This window comes from Zootoca vivipara, chromosome 7, assembly GCF_963506605.1.
Source record: "Zootoca vivipara chromosome 7, rZooViv1.1, whole genome shotgun sequence".
Taxonomy (NCBI): Eukaryota; Metazoa; Chordata; class Lepidosauria; order Squamata; family Lacertidae; genus Zootoca; species Zootoca vivipara.
Window position 1 is genome coordinate 32635795 of NC_083282.1, and position 18877 is coordinate 32654671.

The window sequence follows — 18877 nt, forward strand, 5'->3', positions numbered from 1 at the left end:
GGGCCCATCAATCACAAAATGGTGGTACAGGCGTGAAGTCCGTTTGTCTTCAGGTACAATGGTGCACTCTTCCATTGTCCCCGAAACAGACAGATGCCAACCAACCAAATTTTTTTTGAAGATGCAAAACTTTCAGTGAAAATTATCTAGACTTTTTCTTCAGCTGCTCAGCATGGGTACCTTATCTCATACATAGCCTACCGGTAATATGAAGTATTTGGATTTAATGTAGTTTACCGTGATTGAGTTTGGAGAGTATGATGGCTGAAGTTCAAATACATTAGCTCAAATAGCCTGTAGATTAGGCTAATAAATTAGCACCAATCTTACTGGTACAGGGGTGCATGGACCTAAATACCTCCATTTCTCATCACAAAGACTCCATTCAAGACTTGTAATTTGAAGAAAGACAGAATATATTTCATTTGAACTCATGCCTTAACAAGTTCTGGACCAGTCCCTGAATACCATTACAGTGGAACCTCTACTCACGACCACAATCCGTTCCGGAGGCCCGTCCTTATGGTGAAACAGGTCGCTGGGAGAGGCGCCATTGTGCGCAGGCAAGGGGGGCAATTGTCTGCTTCTGCGCATGTGCGAACGGTGGCAAACCCGCCAGTTACTTCTGGGTTTGCCGTGGTTGCAACTTGGAACGTCCACAAGTGGAGGCGGTTGTAAGTAGAGGTTCTACTATATTTTTGTGTGCAGTGCTGAAACAAAAAAATATAGGGGGAATTTCCGGGTTGCATTTGTTTATATATACAGTATATGAACATCATCTGCCTATATTTTAAACCAAATTTTAAATGTTAAAATGTTCTTTTTTTGAGGGGGGGATATTTCTTCCCCCACTTTCCTTCTTTTCTTCCTTCTCCTTGCTTATATGGTTGACTTGGCATGCCTTCCTTTTCTGAATTACTTTACTTGAACTTGATCAATCATGTTGTTGGTTTGAGTCATGATAAATGAATAGAAACTTATAGAAGAATATCAATTCTAGGTTTCTTCAGTTCAGGTCTTTTGTGCATTCCATCTTTTGATCTTCTCCCAAGGTCACTGTTTCAATTATCATATTTTGGCCTTGAAACCATAAATTATAGAGTGTGGGTTTTTTCTGTTTTGACACACTTTCATCTGGTGTAAACACTCGTAATTCTGTTGTGACACTTTCTGAGTAGATTAGGTCTCCTATCTCGAGCCAACACTTTCTAATTCAGTGCTTTTATACAGACGGTTGTCCAGCTTCTAAAAAGTCATAAATCCTCAACTAAAGTATAATATTTAGAGATTTTATCTGTTGGGCTCGATTGGGACTTCAGAACTCCGTTATCCTCCAATCTTTCCTCTTAAGAAACATTTTTGACATGCAGAGTTTGTTGTCCTCTGTCTTTACTTTGAAAAAATGTGTTCTGACCTTCAGTCAGCTATCCTCTGTCTGTTTCAGTCCCTGCATATGAACTTCTTAAGTTTTACCCCTTGACTAAGTCCAAATACAGAAGTCTGTGGTTCTTTTAATATTCGTGATTTATAATCAAACTAATTGGGTTATTTTGTGTTTATAAAAACACCTTTGAAAAAGTCATGTGTTGTGTAATTGGTTTGCATTAATAATTGCAATGTATGTATGTATGTATGTATGTATGTATATGTATGCATGATTTTAAAAGTTCATATCCTGCCCACCCTTAAAAAGAACCCTGGGTCTCTTATAATAATAAAATGTAAGGCAACATAAAATGAAACCCACATTAAACAGCATTCATAATAATACAATAATACATTTGTTGTTGTCGTTTAGTCATGTCCAACTCTTCGTGACCCCATGGACCAGAGCACGCCAGGCACTCCTGTCTTGCACTGCCTCCCACAGTCTGGTCAGACTCATGTTGATGGCTTTGAGAACACTGTCCAACCATCTCGTCCTCTGTCGTCCCCTTCTCCTTGTGCCCTCCATCTTTCCCAATGAGTTTTCTCTTCTCATGATACATAGGAATAATACATAGGAAGCCAGAAATTCCTGCAAACAGCAAATCAGCCAGTCCTAAGGCCAAAGTATAATGTATGGACAAATGGGGGGGGGAGTGAAAAATGCTCCGCTAAAGGCTTTTTTTACATAACCTGGTTTGATCAAGCTCCTGAAAGCATATAGTGTCAAAGATAGCCAGATCCTCAACAAAAAGGAGATTCCACCGGGTGAACATCACCGCAGAAAATGCCCTGCATTTTGTCAGCACCCATTCCACCTCAGATAGCCAAGGAATCTTAAGCAAGACCTCACATGCTGAACATATGGGGGGGAAACCATGTAGAAGGAGGTGCTTCTCAGGGTACTCAGATACCGTGCCATTTAGGGCGATAATTATTTTTCTCAGTAGATAGTAATAGGGCAGTTTGTTTTCTTTTATTCATCACCAAAAATGATGTTTAAAAGTTACCGGTATCTTTCCAGTTTAAATATTTTTATGTAACACAGCTTTACAAATTTTAAGATTGTGCAGGTTAGGAGTAGGAATAGATACTTGACAAGTATGCATTTATACTTTGTGAAAAACATTTCATTTTCAAGGCTTGGCTCTAACCATGCTGCTTTTGTCATCAAATTTGATGTCAATCATAAAGGAGAGATTGTAGCATGAATGAGATTTAAATGTGCATAAATCAATCTTTCTTGGGGGACCTATGACTCTTACAATAACAAACACAAGCAGACTCGGTTGAGGTTTCTTCAAGAGGACTGTCAAATTTCGGCTTCATTAGGTTCATATCGACTATTTCCAAGGAATGGCATTTGGCAGGGTCCTCAGAAATCTGGATCTCTAAATCTAGTTTCATTTAAAGTATATTGTCTATTATATCCTGTCCGTGGAACAGAGTGCTGAAATCAGGCAGGCAAAATGTGCTGATTTCCTTGTAAAAGTGATGTGCAACACCGTGAGTCCACAGTGGTTGGGCAGAACCATCCAGAAGAAATTAGATCCCTAGACAATAATAACCTCCTGGCCAGGAAGATATGAAAACTAATACTGTTAGCTTCTTCCTTTAATAAAGCAAGGGCACTCTTCCCCCAAGGACTAAAAATGGCATGCTTGCCTATATGTGATCTATCTTTACCAATAGCAGAATTCACTAATTGAAGATAAAACAATTTGCACTCTGAATGATAACAAGATAGTGCTTCATCAAAATCCTTCTCTCCTTCATTACTTATTTTAAGGATTGGTCTTATTTCACTACATAGCAATTATACCTTCTCCAAACCTGAGGCCTTGGGGGGGGGGGGGAGAGATTCTTCTAATATAACACACGTTAACACCAACATTTCCCTCTCTATTTCAGCTATTGCAACAAAGATGTCATTAGCAGACTCAGCAGCCTACATCTAAGCTAAATTTTACTTCATCTTTACATATATCTGCTAAATAATGTAAGGTAGCAATGTTGAACACAGCACATAATGACTGCACTTTATCACTTGCAACTGAATTGCAATTCCAAAGCTGAATAGTCTATCCAGCAAATATTAGGTACTGCTTTTATCAGGAAAATAGGCATAAGTGCTTATTATATATTATTTGTCTTTCATTATCATCTGGAAAATACCAACTAGGGTAGAGTCCCACTGTGCTAAGCCTATATTGTAACAGTTGCAAGCCCTTTTCCACAAAGACATATAATTGTTTGTATATGCCTTATGATGCAATGCAGGCAGCTATTCCTTTGCAGGAAGAATGGTTAAGTGATCCATGGTGGAGAGTTTTATTTAATGCCGAGATATTTATTGTGCCTCTTTTTCTTAAGCCAATAATTAAGATTTTAGTTGATTAATAGATCCGTACAGTAGGCTAGTACCTAGGCAAATGCCTATCCTCCATATACAGTGCTACCTCGGGTTAAGAACTTAATACGTTCTGGAGGTCCGTTCTTAACTTGAAACTGTTCTTAACATGAGGCACCACTTTAGCTAATGGGGCCTCCCACTGCCGCCGCTCCGTCACCATGCAATTTCTGTTCTCATCCTGAAGCAAAGTTCTTAACCCAAGGTACTATTTCTGGGTTAGTGGAGTCGGTAACCTGAAGCGTCTGTAACCTAAAGCATCTGTAACCCGAGGTACCACTGTACAGACAAGCAAGAGACACTCTTAGAGCATTCCAGGCAGGCGAAAACACTCAAGAAGGGTGCAAAGTAAAGCCAGTGATAAAGCTGGGTGATATATCAGTATATCGTCCAACACCGGTTTGAAGTTCACATCGTGATACTTGTTTCATAATACAGTGGTAGCTTGGTTTACAACCATAATCTCTTCCGGAGGTCTGTTTGTAAACCAAAACAGATTGTAACCCAAGGTACGCTTTCGCCAATGGGGCCTCCAAAAAAAATTGGTTCATAATCCAAAGAAATGGGTTGTAATCCCCCCCAAAAGGTTGCAACACGGGACATGCACTTCCAGGTTTGACGTGTTTGTAATCCAAGACGTATGCAAACCAAGACGTATGCAAACCAAGGTACCACTATATTAGAACTGGCAATATATCACGAATCACCATGTGATTTTGGAGATTCCCCTCCTCCCCCAGGCTTCCTACTACAGCCCAGAGATGAATTCCCCTGAAACATTTGAAAACATCAAACATCAAGTTTGATGTTAGCTTATTCGTCCATTCTAATACAGGTCGGAATGAAGAACCTTGGGCCTGGAGGACAAATGCATCCCTCCATGACTCTCCATGAATCTCCAAAAGCTTTTAAATGATTTAATGTGGAGTTTGGAAAGACAGCATGGCTAAGTGTCTTGTCTCTTAGTGCGGTAGTACTGTTGTTGATGCCACTTGTTTGACAGGGAGGTTTGATAAAGGGGTATTAATTAATATACTGTATACAGATAGAGAAAAGCAAGGAACAGCTGGAGAGGTCACACAGGTCAAGACAAGGAGTCTGTGCCTAGTGGACTTCCCAGATGGCAACACATTCCAATAGATCATGCCTCAGAGATTTGGCAAGCTACAAAATGAACTAGCATCTGGTCTCTTAGGCTTCTTTCTCTTTCTTTTCCTAATAGCCAGACTTCCTTAAGGTTGATTTAGCCCCAAGGCAGTCACAATCCCACAACCGACACCAAGATGTTCTCATAATAAATTCTCATTCCCGGCATCATTTTAAGCTAAGCAGAATTAGGTTCTGCTATATTTAATCATTATTTAACAAATAGTCACTTGACCTTCGCATCTAATTTGAATACTTTTAGGGTTCTTCAGAATAACATATCCGTATGTTTTCCAATTTGAGAATGATTATAAAGGGATGGGAAGTAGCACAGCTCTTTGAAATTGAAGAGATCTAACCCAAATGTCTCTCAACATAGTGCATTACTGCCAACAGCCTAATTAACAGATATAGATGTTGCAGAAAATGAACATTCAAGAGCTAAAATATGTTTAGGCCTCAGACGATGTGGAACTGGTGGGTCACCTGTGGCCAAGGAGGTCATGTAGGCCGGGCCAATAAGGCCACATGAGTCGGATCAAGGAAGTCACATGGGTAGGACCAAGTTCTGGTTTTTTTCCCCATCCTCCTCCCTTGCAAAAGTGTGAATACTAAAGTACTGAGTGCATAACTGAAATGAAAAGTGTCTAAGCTTGTTCTAGAAGGGGTCCCTGGCATCACTATAACCAGGCGTTACTCAGAAGTAAGCCCCATTAAATTCCATAGCAATGGCTCCCACATAGCACTGGAGCATGAATTGGTTAGTCTTAAGTGATACACAGAGCTGTTAACCAGCTCTCCCCCAAACTATCAGCCCTATCGAAAAAATATTATCCCCTATACCTTGACTTTCTATGCCTTTTCCCAAAATGTGGAAGGATAATAAATGGACGAGAGTGTAGGAAGCCAGGGTTAAAATCACCACTTGTCTCCCTGGGTGTCCTTGGCCTTATTCACTGTCAGTCTATTTCTCAGTGTTGTGAGGATAATATGTGGAACAGGAGACTCGTGAATACTATGAAAGGAAACCAGGCTTACTTGTTCAACACAGTTGAACTTATTTGGTTCAACACAGAATAGCTGGTCATGGGAAGGTAGCAACAGGAACAAGCCACTTCTATTGGGTCTGGTGGCTATCTTAGGCTGCAGTTCCAACCATGTCTACTCTGAAACAAGTCCTATTAAAGTCAATGAAGCATACTGTACACTGAAATCAATATGCAACTGATATGCAATTTAAAACATTATTAGAAATATAATTCAGGTTAACAGTTTCCCAAGATTATATACTTTAATATACAGATACTGCACTAACTAAAAGCTGGCTCGGTGCAATAGATAGATAGATAGATAGATAGATAGATAGATAGATAGATAGATAGACAGACAGACAGATGGGAGGGGGGTTATTGGGTTGTTTTTGTTTTGATTATCTATTTTGTGGTTTTATTTTCTGATTTTTTCTTGCAAACCACCCTGAGACCTGACGGTATAGAGCGGTATATAAATTTAATAAATAAATAAATAGTTATGTTCTCAGGACCCAACTTACCCAGAAGCTGTCTGCAGACAAACGCCAGCTCCCTCGGCCTATAGAGCAAGATGAGCGCCACAACCACAGAGTCATCCACGACTGGACCTAACGGGTCAGGGGTACCTTTTAAGATTGTGTTTTAATGTTGTAACCCACCTTAGGGTGAAGGGTGCATAATTAACAGCAACAGTAAGCAATCACGCTGGTGAAAAAGATGCTGGCTTTGCGCTTTAGCTGGCCTACAAGTTTGGTGGCTTGAAGATTTATTTTTAGTCATATCCATATGTATGCACCTAGAAGTCCATTTTGTCCTGTTTCTGCATTAACATGTATACATTGGGATAAGCATTTAAATGTGCACTTTTTGTTTTTGTTTTTTTAAAAAAACCCTTCTCAAAATATGTATTTTATGTATTTTTAAGTCACAGCTCTGTGCAATTAGTGCTAAAACAGCATTGCTGGGTTTTTATTTTGTAGATTTGTATCCTTCAGTTCTGGGAATAAGCCAATCTTGTGACTGCTTGGCAATACCAGGACAGAGAAGCCCCACTGATTCTATGAAGACAAAAGGTCTGGTGTCAACAGGTTGTGGGTGTCAGGCACTGAAGTTTGTCTTTTAGCAGCTGCTGTATCCTATCTACCAGAAGAAATATGAATATTTCATTTACTTACTTTTAATTACCTTTCTAATATTACATTTAAAAAAATAAAACAGATGCATTGTAGATCTGATGTGTTTGCATTTGTACAATCTGGATATGATTTATTAAGCTTGAAGTTCATATGAAGGAAAGCAGATTTGCATAATTTTCTGCTTGCTTAAGAAGTCACAACAGTCCAGATTATGTAGTGAATTGAGGAAACTGTTTTAATATGATAAGATGAAATACCACCTACAGTATGCTTGATCTTCCTAGCTTGATTTTTGATCTAAATGAAAAGTTGGTTTGTCATACTGATTTCTAATTTAACTTTGCTTTGTAATCAAAGGAAGGAAAGTGTAAAAGAGAACTCCATTTGCTTCAGCAACACTGAAAATTCAGGTGATTAGTGAGGCCTACAAAGTGTTTAAAGCTGAGGGTATTGCTCATGCAAATGAAAGTTCCTGAATTGGGGCCTTGATTTTATATTCTGTAAATTTATTGTATTAGGTGAAGATTCCCAAGAAGGAGTTAAAGGGATGTTTTGTTCATGTCATACTCTGTGCATAATAAGAAGCAAATAACTCAACACAAATTGGAAATTGTCAAGAGCGTGACAGCTGTGCTTCTGACTTCTCTTACAAGGAAATGAGGGAAATTTTTAGGTCTGCTATTCAAAACACAATTAAATTGCCAACTCAGGGGACTGCAGCACCACAAAGCAAACAAAATGGGATGAACTTGTGTGTATTTCTTCCATTAATTTTATTGCATCTCTTGTGTTTCATACTCTGCTAAGCTCAGAAAGGACCTTTAATTAGCAAATATCCAGGTATATTTATTTGTTATGATGATTAATGCAATATTGCAATTGACATGATGCTCTGTTGGGTTACCTGTTATTTCTCTGATACCTTTAAAGAGAACCCTGGGAGGGGAAGCTCTCTATGCTCACTCACAATATTTTCCAAGCAACAGGTTGATCAGACTATTTCTGGTCCATGTCATTTTTGCACCTATTCATCCATAAAGCCATTCTCTCCTATTTTTGCATTCATCTGCTTTTTTTAAAAAAAAAAAAACCAAAACCAAAAAAGTCCATTTAAATTTCTGTGGGTTGTCTCCAACAAAGTTATTTGCTCATGGTCTCCGTCACCTCTCCATGTGCCCCCCCCAATCTCCTCCAGAGGGCTTTGGAGAGTTGCCAGGAAACGCCCTACGCTATGCATCCAGCTCCCCCGCCCCAGCCCCTCATTCCTTCCGATTTTGGGGCCAGGTGCTGGGCGAACTGTGGATGAGACTGCCCCCCCCAAAAAAAACTGGGGCGGGGGGTTGGGAGGCTGATTACTCCCATCTCAGCCTCTAATTACCAGTGCGAACAGCTGTGATGGAATTTCAGCCATCTCTGTGGCGCCAAGCCGGCAGTCTATTCAAGAGGGCTGGGGGGGGGGGCAGAACAGATTTGCAGGGGGGAATGTGGGGAAAGGAGAGGGCAAGTAAGTTCCACTTCACAGGCTGAAGTCCTTGAGCTAAAGGGATGACTTTGTTAGATACAACCATATGTATGAATGCATGTTTGTATTTAAATGTTTGAAGACTGCTTTTTAGGGTTAAGCCAAATGTATGTATTTAAATGTTTGAATACTGCTTTTATGGTTAAGCCAAATCAAACTTTTTCCATCATATATACAGAAGTAGCTTTGGGTCACTTTGTATGAAAAAGCGGCTAATAAATTCAATAATAATATAACTATTATTCATTGTTAAATTTGTATACCGCCCTTCATCCAAAGATCCCGGGATAGTTCACAGCAGAAAAATACAAAATAAGAATACAAAATACATAATAAAACAAACTAATAACTCCCCTCCCACAAACACATTTAAGAAGCCATAGAATGGTCATCAGCCAAGCACCTGGTTGAAGAGAAACATTTTCACCTGGTGCCTAAAGATATGAAATGAAGGCTCCAGGTGAGCATTCCATGAACGGGGAGCCACTGTAAAAAAATACATTTTCTCATGTTGCCCCTCTCCGGACCTCTCATGGAGGAGGCATATGAAGAAGGGCCTCCAATGATGATCACAGGGTCTGGGTTGGTTCATATGATGAGAGGCAGGTCTTTGAAATATTGCGGTCCTGAGCCATTTAGGGCTTTATAGGTTGAAATCAGAGCTTTGAATTGGATCTGGAAATTAATTGGAAGCCAGTGTAATAGAGCCAGGATTTATGGCTCAAACCATCTGGCCTTAGCAGCCTGAACACCGAATTCAGAACTATAAAGCACCAATTTCAACCTTGATAACACAATACATTACAAGTATTGCCAAAGAAGCATTACTTTTTCAAACTTACTTTTTTAGGTCGCTATTGAAAGATGAAAGTCCTTGATTGTCTGGAAGATGAGAGAGCATTTGTATCTGATACTGGCACCTGAAATTTAGAGAGCATGAATATTAAGATCATAGATCCTGTGGGTGGACCAGGAACAATCTAGTTCCAAGAATAGAACATAAGAAGCATCTTGCTTGATTAGACCAAAGGCATATTTAGTAGAGATGTGTAGTGGCCCCAATATTCACCTTGTATCTATCTGTGTTTCTTTTAATTGCATTCTATTTCTGAGTTGTTCTGTGTTTCCTCTACTTAAATATGTAATTCAGGTTTTGTGCCACTCTGTTTAAAATAAATCTCTCTGTTCCTCATTCACTATAATGGGGAATCTAAAAATGGCTGCATCTTCCCCCCCCCCCCCGCCCCTTTTGACCAAAGTAGATGAAATTTACAAGCATAGAAGCCTATCCAGAGTGTATTATGTCTGCTAAATTGCAGAGAGTCTAGAGGATTTTTTTGTTGGCAAAGTTCCTCCATAATCCATATTAGCACAATACCTGTATCATACCTGCTAAAACTTCGTAAGATTCACATTTTTGAGAGGGAGTGGGGGCTTCTTCCTCTTAACTAAACATAATTAAAAGTTCACTGAGTGGTATGTATCTTTGGGTGTGGATTTTTGCAGGTTCAGACCGTTCCAGAGCTTGTTTGTGTCTTGCATTGCACCATGAACCTAGCCAGCTGCCTGCAGAGTTCTGAACAGCTCTAGGGTTGTTGCTGCTGCTGTTAAAGCACAGCAATGTAGATTTTTAAAAAATGTTTTAAAAACATTTGCCTTTTAAAGAAATTTTCCATTGCTGTGCTTTAACAACAAAAATAAATAAATAAACGCAGAGTTCTTCAATGCTTTGCAGACATTTTGGACAGCCTCGCTTCTTGGAGAGCCCATGGATGTAAAGATACACCTTTGCTTCTTGAACCCCTCTTCTACATGCTGTGTTAACTACAAAACATGGTTTTCACCAAAGTAGAGAGTATATATGTTTCTTTTAAATTTACTTTTCCCTCCCATGTCTAAGATAATGTTTTACAGTGAACCCTGTGCATGTTTAATTTTTTTAAATGGTTGCCTTTTGTTTTTAGCTGTTTCTATTTTAGTTATAAGCCACCTTGGGTCTCATCAGGGAGAAAGGTGGGATATAAAAAAATATAACCACAACAATGAGATTTAGGAAACACAACAAGAGCAACAGAGATTTTGGAAAACACAGATAAATAAGGGCAGAAAATATATAAACAACAGGAAGATAAAGCAACACAAAACTTTTGACTTGGGTTTATTAATGTTACCCTTTGAGACAGGGAGGGGAGAAAGCACCCCAAATTACTCCACCTCATCTCATTATTTAACTCCCACCAAGAGCTTCTACACCCCACTACCACCTAGTACAGTATCCCGCTCTCACAATAGCCAACCAGATGCCTATGCCAGAAGCTGTACACGGATGCAACAGCCCACTTATACATACCTCTGAAGGCAATACACAACAATCATCATCAGTAGCTCTCAATAAGGTAGAAAACCACCATAAACCAACCAGTGTGAAGGCAAACACACACAAACAAACCCATCCCTAGAATAACACAAATTGCCCAATTTACAGTGTGCCATACATAAGAGATTAAGAAGCCTTGTATAACATCTGCTATTCATGTTAATACGAAGAATTTCTGCCATAATACCATTTGGCCATATTTTTCAGTGCTTCAGTGCATAGTTTCTTTGTCCATTCAGACTTCAGAAAGTTATTTCCTGAAGATCTCAAAAAAATGGCTAGTGTAGTATCAGACAGAAAACTGTTACATTTTGATTTTTTTTATATAAAAAAATATGTTGCTCCTTTTCAAGGCCCCTTGATCGTGGACAGATGCTTTCTAGAGCCTTCTCCTAACACCCATCGTGATTTGAGGCAGAACAATGCTCTTTTGTGTAGGCCCGCAGCATTCTGTGCAAATGGCCTCCGTGGCTAGTGTAGTGCACTAAATGATGCAGAGATTTCCTTTCAATTCGTGTCATGTGATGTGTCAGTCTTTGCCAACCAGTTCAATTGCTATCTGTGCATTCTCTTTGTTAATAGTTATTCCTGCTGGCTGCCATAAGGTCTAGCTTTAAGCTCAATTTTCAAAGAGCGTATCCAGCATTCACAACATGTAGAGGTCTGTATACATTCATCATGCGGAGGTGAATCTCAGTTGGCAAGATCTCCTCAGCTGTGAGAAATTCAATTACTGTTTGCTACTCAAAATGTGCATCAGTGGCAGTTGTCATTCTGAACTACCTGCTTCTGTTCCTCTTTGGTGTGAGAGAAGCAGGGGTGGTGGAACTTTTCTTGGAAACAGGCTGGAATGCTCATATAATCTGCTATCATAGTATCTGACATTGTTAGAGAAATAGAGGAGTACTTCCTCCCAATGTACATTGCCATAACAGGGATGAGAAGAGTATCAGGAGACATACTTCATCACCATTGCCAGGCTGATAGGCTGATAGGCCATGAGACAACAGCTGCTCCAGCTGCTTCCCCAGCCTGGAGTGGCCAGGCACACACAACCCTTGACTGGGTAGAGGGGAAGGTATTTAATTTGTAGTCTACAAAAGTTATCAGCACAGAGCTTGAACAATGCAAAATATCTGTTTGGAGCAATGCATTTATTATTATTACTGTATTATTATTATTATTATTATTATTAATTTATTTAGAAAAAGAGGTGCTGGGACTCACCATGAATACCTCCCTTGTTCTCTTATAATGGCAATGACACCCCCCTGAGTTCTGGCTGAAAGAAAGCCCTGGTTTGGGGCCGAGTTGAATTAGTAGCAGTTGCAGAAGCCGTTTTCTGTGCCAAAGTCAGGACAAGGAAAATGACCCAAAGGTCTTTTCTCTGGATGTTGGTGGTGAGAATGGGTTGCAAAACTTACTACATTATCAGCATCTTTGGATTATGCTTGCCAGGCACAGATGATCTGGTCTATGGTTGGATGTACTAAGAATTATTGACCGTGATTCCCGAACAGTGTGGAATCTTTGCTGGACTCTACACAGAAGGTATGACACGAACCAGAAACCCCCTGATAAATGAATCACATTTCTTACAGATGGAGACTAGCCTCAGCTTCTAGGATAGTCATGGCAGTGGAGGCTAGTACATTATATGCACTAGCCAAAAACCAGTTGAAGGCTTTTTACAAGGCATTTAAAGGCACAGGTCAGAATGAAGTGTGGATTAGGTTCCTTGCTGCAAAGTCCGTGACTAATTATGGCTGGGACAAAGAGAGCTTTTTAAAATTCACAAATGAAATCTAAAGGTTCAGTTTATTAGCTGAACACATGGAATTGATACGGGCCATTTAAACAAAAAACAAAAAACTTTGCCTTTGAATAATTTGCTTCAGCAACTCCAACATTGTTTAATTCATTCTGACAACTTTGACTTTATTTAATTTGCTTCATCAGCCTCAACCCCATTTATTTCACCTGCTCTGCCTGTGTTCTGTATTCAAGCCTTTGTGCAAAATTGAGGTCAGACCTTCATTTGCATTTCTACTTCTCTCAACTTAGCCCTTGATGTGAATTGTGGGTAGTGAATTAAATGCATTGTTGTCTATTTTGGAAGTTGATTGCCAAAACATCTTGCTTTACAGATACCTTTGCTACTGCCAAAGAACTTTAAATGAAAGCTTAGAGAGTCGCACAGCTCATTTGCTTACCTTTATCTTAATGTTATAAATCAATAACAACTGCAGATGCCCCAATTTCCTTAAACACATGAATCAGAGAAAAGTAGAAATGGATTTTGCTTTTAGATTGGCATTTATGCTTTTAAAGTTGCGTTGGAATTCAGTCGGTATATTTTGGGAGGAACAATAATTTCAAGTGCTCAGAGGCATAGACCCCAAGCTAGCTGCTTTTGTGTGAGTGAAGCTGGACACACATACACAACTCTACAGCCATGTCTGTAATCACAAAGGCTCACTCATTGCCCCATAACAGAAGGAGGAGTGAAGATGGAGAAGAAATAAGTTTTAAATGGAATTACAGTGGATGCTCGGGTTGCAAACGTGATCCGTGCGGGAGGCACGTTCGCAACCTGCAGTGTTCGCAACCCATGTCTGCGCACGTGCGGGTTGCAATTCAGCACTTCTGCACATGCACAAAGCGTGATTTAGCACTTCTGGGCATGCTTACGCACTGAAGCCCAGAAGTAACCCATTCCGGGACTTCCGGGTTCGGCGCGGAGCGCAACCCGAAAAGACGCAACCTGAAGCGGCTGTAACCCAAGGTATGACTGTACAGTATACCGGAAACTGGTCATTCCCACCTGCTTGAGACCACCTCTTGTATTGAGTGTCTGCTTATGTCCCAGCCTCCTGTGCATTTCTCAAAAGCTCAACTACTTTATATGCAAAACTATACACAACAAGTAATACATCATATATACAACATTTATAAAAGAGTCAAATGAAGATGGAACTACTATGTACTACATTTATGCAGCATAAATTCACGGATAGTGAATGCAGGGGGGGGCGTGCGATTAAGGGCAGCAGCAAGCAGGAGATTGGCAGCAGCGATTGGGCAGGTGATTGGTGACTGTGGCAAGGCCTGCTACCGATTGGCTGTGGCAATTGGGCAGGCAATTGGCGGCTGTGGCGAGGCGGGCAGGCAATTGGCAGCTGTGGCAAGTGGGCAGGTGGGCTGTTGCTGGCGGTGAGCAGGTAGACAATTGGCGGCTGTGGCGAGGTGTGCGATCGGCAGTGGCTGTGGCAAGCAATTGGCAGTGGCAGGCAGGCGATTGGTGGAAGTGACTTCCCCCACCCGCCAAAAAAGCTAAACAACTTAATTTCTTAATTTTGGGTTTAAAAAAATAGGGGTCGTATTATACATGGGGGCGCCTTATACACGGAAAAATACGGTAAGTATTTTTAAACAGTTGTGTGCATTGTTGTATGCTTAATACATATATTGTGTGAGAATTGTTCATATTTTTAGCATATTTTTGTCAAGATTAAGAAGCAAGGACACAGAAATTAAGAGGGGGAAAATCTGTGTGAATAAACTAGACACTGAGATTTTAGGGGGGGAAAACGTCTCTAAAGAAAAGATAGACATCTTGTTTCTGGGGGCATAGTAATGTGCTGCATCTTCAAAGGCCCAGGGCTGGTGCGCCAACATAGGTAAAGGTAAAGGGACAGGGACACCTGACCATTAAGTCCAGTTGTGACCGACTCTGGGGTTGCGGCGCTCATCTCGCGTTATTGGCCGAGGGAGCCGGCATACAGCTTCCAGGTCATGTGGCCAGCATGACAAAGCTGCTTCTGGCAAACCAGAGCAGCACACGGAAACGCCGTCGTTTACCTTCCCGCTGTAGCGGTACCTATTTATCTACTTGCACTTTGACACGCTTTCGAACTGCTAGGTTGGCAGGGACTGGGACTGAGCAACGGGAGCTCACCCCGTAGCAGGGATTTGAACTGCCGACCTTCTGATCGGCAAGCCCTAGGCTCAGTGGTTTAACCCACAGCGCCACCCACACCAACATACCAGTACTTAAACTGCATTGTTATTGCATGGTGTAGCCACTAGTGCGCTGAAACTTTATGAACATCTAGCTGTAGCAAGTGCCCAGAAAGGAAGGGTCTCTAATATATTCCCTAAAATCGCGGTTCTCTCCAGTTACTATTTTGAAATCAGTGTGGGAGCCAGATCCTATAGGTGAACTAGATGAACTGGATGATGATGATGATGATGATTGAATAATTATACCACCCTATGCCTGCAGATCTCAGGGCAGTTCACAGGATAAAATCAGAATATAAACCACAAAGTACATAAGCAAAATAAAAACAACAACAACCCAATAACGCCCCCCCCCACACACACACACACATTTTAGAAGGACATAGAAAGATTCTCAATAGCCTAAGTTCTGGTCTACTTGTTCCTTTAAGTCCATGTCTACTAACATTAGGGAGAATTCTTTGAATGTGGTCCACTATTGGTTTTAAACTCCGGTCTGACTAGCTCGTATGGTGAGATCAAGTTCCCCTTTATGCTGGCAAAGTTATAGTTTATGAGGAACAGTTTTTCATGTGTAGGCTGGGCTGACAGTCTAAGTTTCTTAAAATATATATATTTTGTTTTTGTTTAGCCAAATTAGTTAACAAACATGGATGTTTGTTTAAGCAAGTAACATATGCTGTAATGTTATTGTTTCAGTTGAATAAATCTATTTAAATTGTTACCGGTATTATTAAGGTAATGATTATTTTTCTCCTTCCTAAGTACAACAGAAAAGTTGTCCAAAGATTAATGATTAACCTATTAAACTGGGGATAAAAAAAAACTAATATGAAAAGTTGTTGTTCTAAAAATCTTCATCTACTTGCATATTAAAGTTATACCAGCAAGAATTAGTCTTTATGTAGAAAACTATGATTTAAATCAAGCCTTACTGGCTAGTGATTTAAATCATGATTTAAATCAGTTTGGGAATGAATTTATTTGGCAACATTCATGAATATTTGGTATGTTTGGTATAAATATGAACCTTGTATTCCACTACAGAATATATTTTATGCCACTCATTCTTTTTAAGCTTTCTATGATTATTATGATTATTAGTTTATCATATTGTAATTTTATTCTTCCTGTTTTTATGATTGCTTTTAAGTACAGATAAGGGGAACAGAATTGGCAGCTTGCTGCAATCAGCCCTTTGGAACTTTCTTCTCTATTAGGGCTGCTTGCTTTTAATGAAAGGGCTGTTGCTGTATTTTTTAACAATCTGTATGTGATCTTTTATGAGTATACATTTTAAGTGTTAGTTAGTTAGTTGGTTAATTTGTTTGTTTGTTTGTTTAAAAAATGACCTCATTAGTATACAAGGCCTCAGCTGGGACTAGTGAGATCCTGCTGGATCTCTTTTCTAAAGAGTTAATAACCTTCCTGATAATGATCTAAAAAAGCTTGATGATATTGCTACAGCTAAATGGTCAGTAAAATGCTCTTGTATATTTAACCTCATCATATGAGAGACCGTGAAATCTCTTTTGCTCTGTGTCTCTTCCCTGGAGCAATTTCCAAAATTTATTTATTTAAGAGTCCACCAGGTTGAAGAAGGGTTCCCTAGCTCAGCAGTCAGATACAAAGGGGCTAACAATGGATGATGATTAAACAATCCTAGGAAATCACATAATCATAAAAACATTGTTTTTAGGGTTTACCGGTTCTCATTTAACAAAAACAGAAACTTTAACATTTAAAATCTTCCAGAACATAAAGGAAGAAACAAAATGTGCTCAGTGCACTTGGGGCCATTGAGGATCATACATGCTCATGGTCAAAACTGTGTTCAGTGTGACAGATTAAGAAACTAAAGGAGACATTACTAAGGGAATCTGAGTTTATAAAAGGCAGTAACACTTCTGCAGAGCCTCTGAAGTTGCACAAACACAGACTGAGTTCATGGCTGGGTCACAGAGTGACAAATTCCTGGAAGTCTGCAAGTCCTAAAACAGCATAGCACTCAAGGCACCAGGATCAAAGCCAGGCCCCAGGAGGGCAAGGAGAACACCACCTCACAGGCTCTGTTCATCCTGTGACAAGACATAGCAGCTATAGGAAGATTCAAAACTAGTCTTCAATTTTTTCATCACCACATCATCTACCACACTATTGTTAGGTCAGGATGCTTGACCACATCTAAGCTTGAATTGGCACAAACTGCCCCCAACTGCCCCATGCTAAAGATGAATGGAATTTTTAGGAACCCGGCAAAATTTGTGGGATAAACTATAGATCCACAAATCCAGCACTGCCGTCCATCAAACTGGAGTATGCAGATACCATTTTAAAAGCCTTTGGAGCTTTTGGACAAAGAAGGGTTTATATCCAGAATGACTCTGTCTACCCCATGGGTTAATAGCTTGAGTAACACTGACAGAGTAAAAAAGGGCAAGCTGCATATCCCAGAATGGAGGACAACATTATTTCATTCCAATGGCAGCAGATGTTCAGTGTCATTTCGCTGCTATAAACATCTTTATGATTATGGATGCAAAAGATGCATTTGGCAAAATGGACAGGATAGGGAATTCTGCTGACCTGTGTATTTTCAACACATCATGGGGAAGATTCTAATTTCTTAGTCTACCTTTTGGAATTAAGTCAAATATTGAAGTGGTTCAACAAAAAAATTATGACACGTTTGGAGATACCATAGAAGTGCTCATAATAGCAAATGACATGAGTGTAAGAGCATCCATACATGAGAAACATAACAAGATACTGAAAAATGTGAGAAACATGATAGAGCAGTGCTTGGCTCAAGGAGTAAAGTGCATGGAACATGTCCTCTCCTCACATGTAATCAAACCTGATGACACCAAAGTTGAGACAATCCATCCCCATCTCTCTCATGCATTGTTAAGGATGAGCCAGATTCATGTAGAGCAGCCTATGCCTCAGAATATGGACTAGAAGCTTGTTTAATCCGCATCTAAAAGTAAAGGTAAAGGGACCCCTGACCATTAGGTCCAGTCGTGACCAACTCTGGGGTTGCGGTGCTCATCTCGCTTTATTGACAGAGAGAGCCGGCGTACAGCTTCCAGGTCATGTGGCCTGCATGACTAAGCTGCTTCTGTCGAACCAGAGCAGCACACGGAAACACCGTTTACCTTCCCGTCGGAGCAGTACCTATTTATCTACTTGCACTTTGACGTGCTTTGGAACTGCTAGGTTGGCAGGAGCAGGGACCAAGGAACGGGAGCTCATCCCGTTGTGGGGATTCGAACCGCCGACCTTCTGATCAACAAGCCCTAGGCTCTGTGGTTTAACCCACAGCGCCACCCACATCTAGAAGTTCATTAAAGGGATGTTGGTGGTGCTGGTCTAAACCACAGAGCCTAGGGCTTGCCAATCGGAAGGTCAGCAGTTCAAATCCCTGCAACGGGGTGAGCTCCGGTTGCCCGGTCCCAGCTCCTGCCAACCTAGCAATTAGTTCAAAAGCACATCAAAATGCAAGAAGATAAATAGGTACCGCTCTAGTGGGAAGGTAAACGGCGTTTCCATGCGCTGCTCTGCGGAGAAATGTTGGCTCCCTTGGCCAGTAAAGCAAGATGTGCGCCGCAACCCCAGAGTCGTTCACGACTGGACTTAACTGTCAGGGATCCTTTACCTTTACCGTTAGAAGTTCATTACTTAGGAAGTACTGCATTTTCAAAGTCTCTGGCAAAGTATCTGCAAGATGCTTCCCTGCCTATTGTAACATGACTGCATAGCTATAAAAAGAGATGCTCGTTGTCGAGGACATTAGCAGGAATCTGT

General features: G+C 40.4%; 1 protein-coding gene and 1 long non-coding RNA gene across 2 annotated transcripts in view; one reads left to right on the forward strand and one right to left on the reverse strand.

Moving 5' to 3' along the window:
- NEGR1 (neuronal growth regulator 1) overlaps positions 1-18877 on the forward strand; it is a 452107-nt gene that overhangs the window by 415903 nt on the left and 17327 nt on the right. The gene's annotated exons all lie outside the window — the stretch shown is intronic.
- Positions 9369-18877, reverse strand: part of LOC132592434 (uncharacterized) — an 83424-nt gene continuing 73915 nt past the window's right edge. Inside the window, exon 3 of the long non-coding RNA XR_009557889.1 lies at positions 9369-9590. This is a non-coding gene — a long non-coding RNA (uncharacterized LOC132592434). The remainder of the gene's footprint in view (positions 9591-18877) is intronic.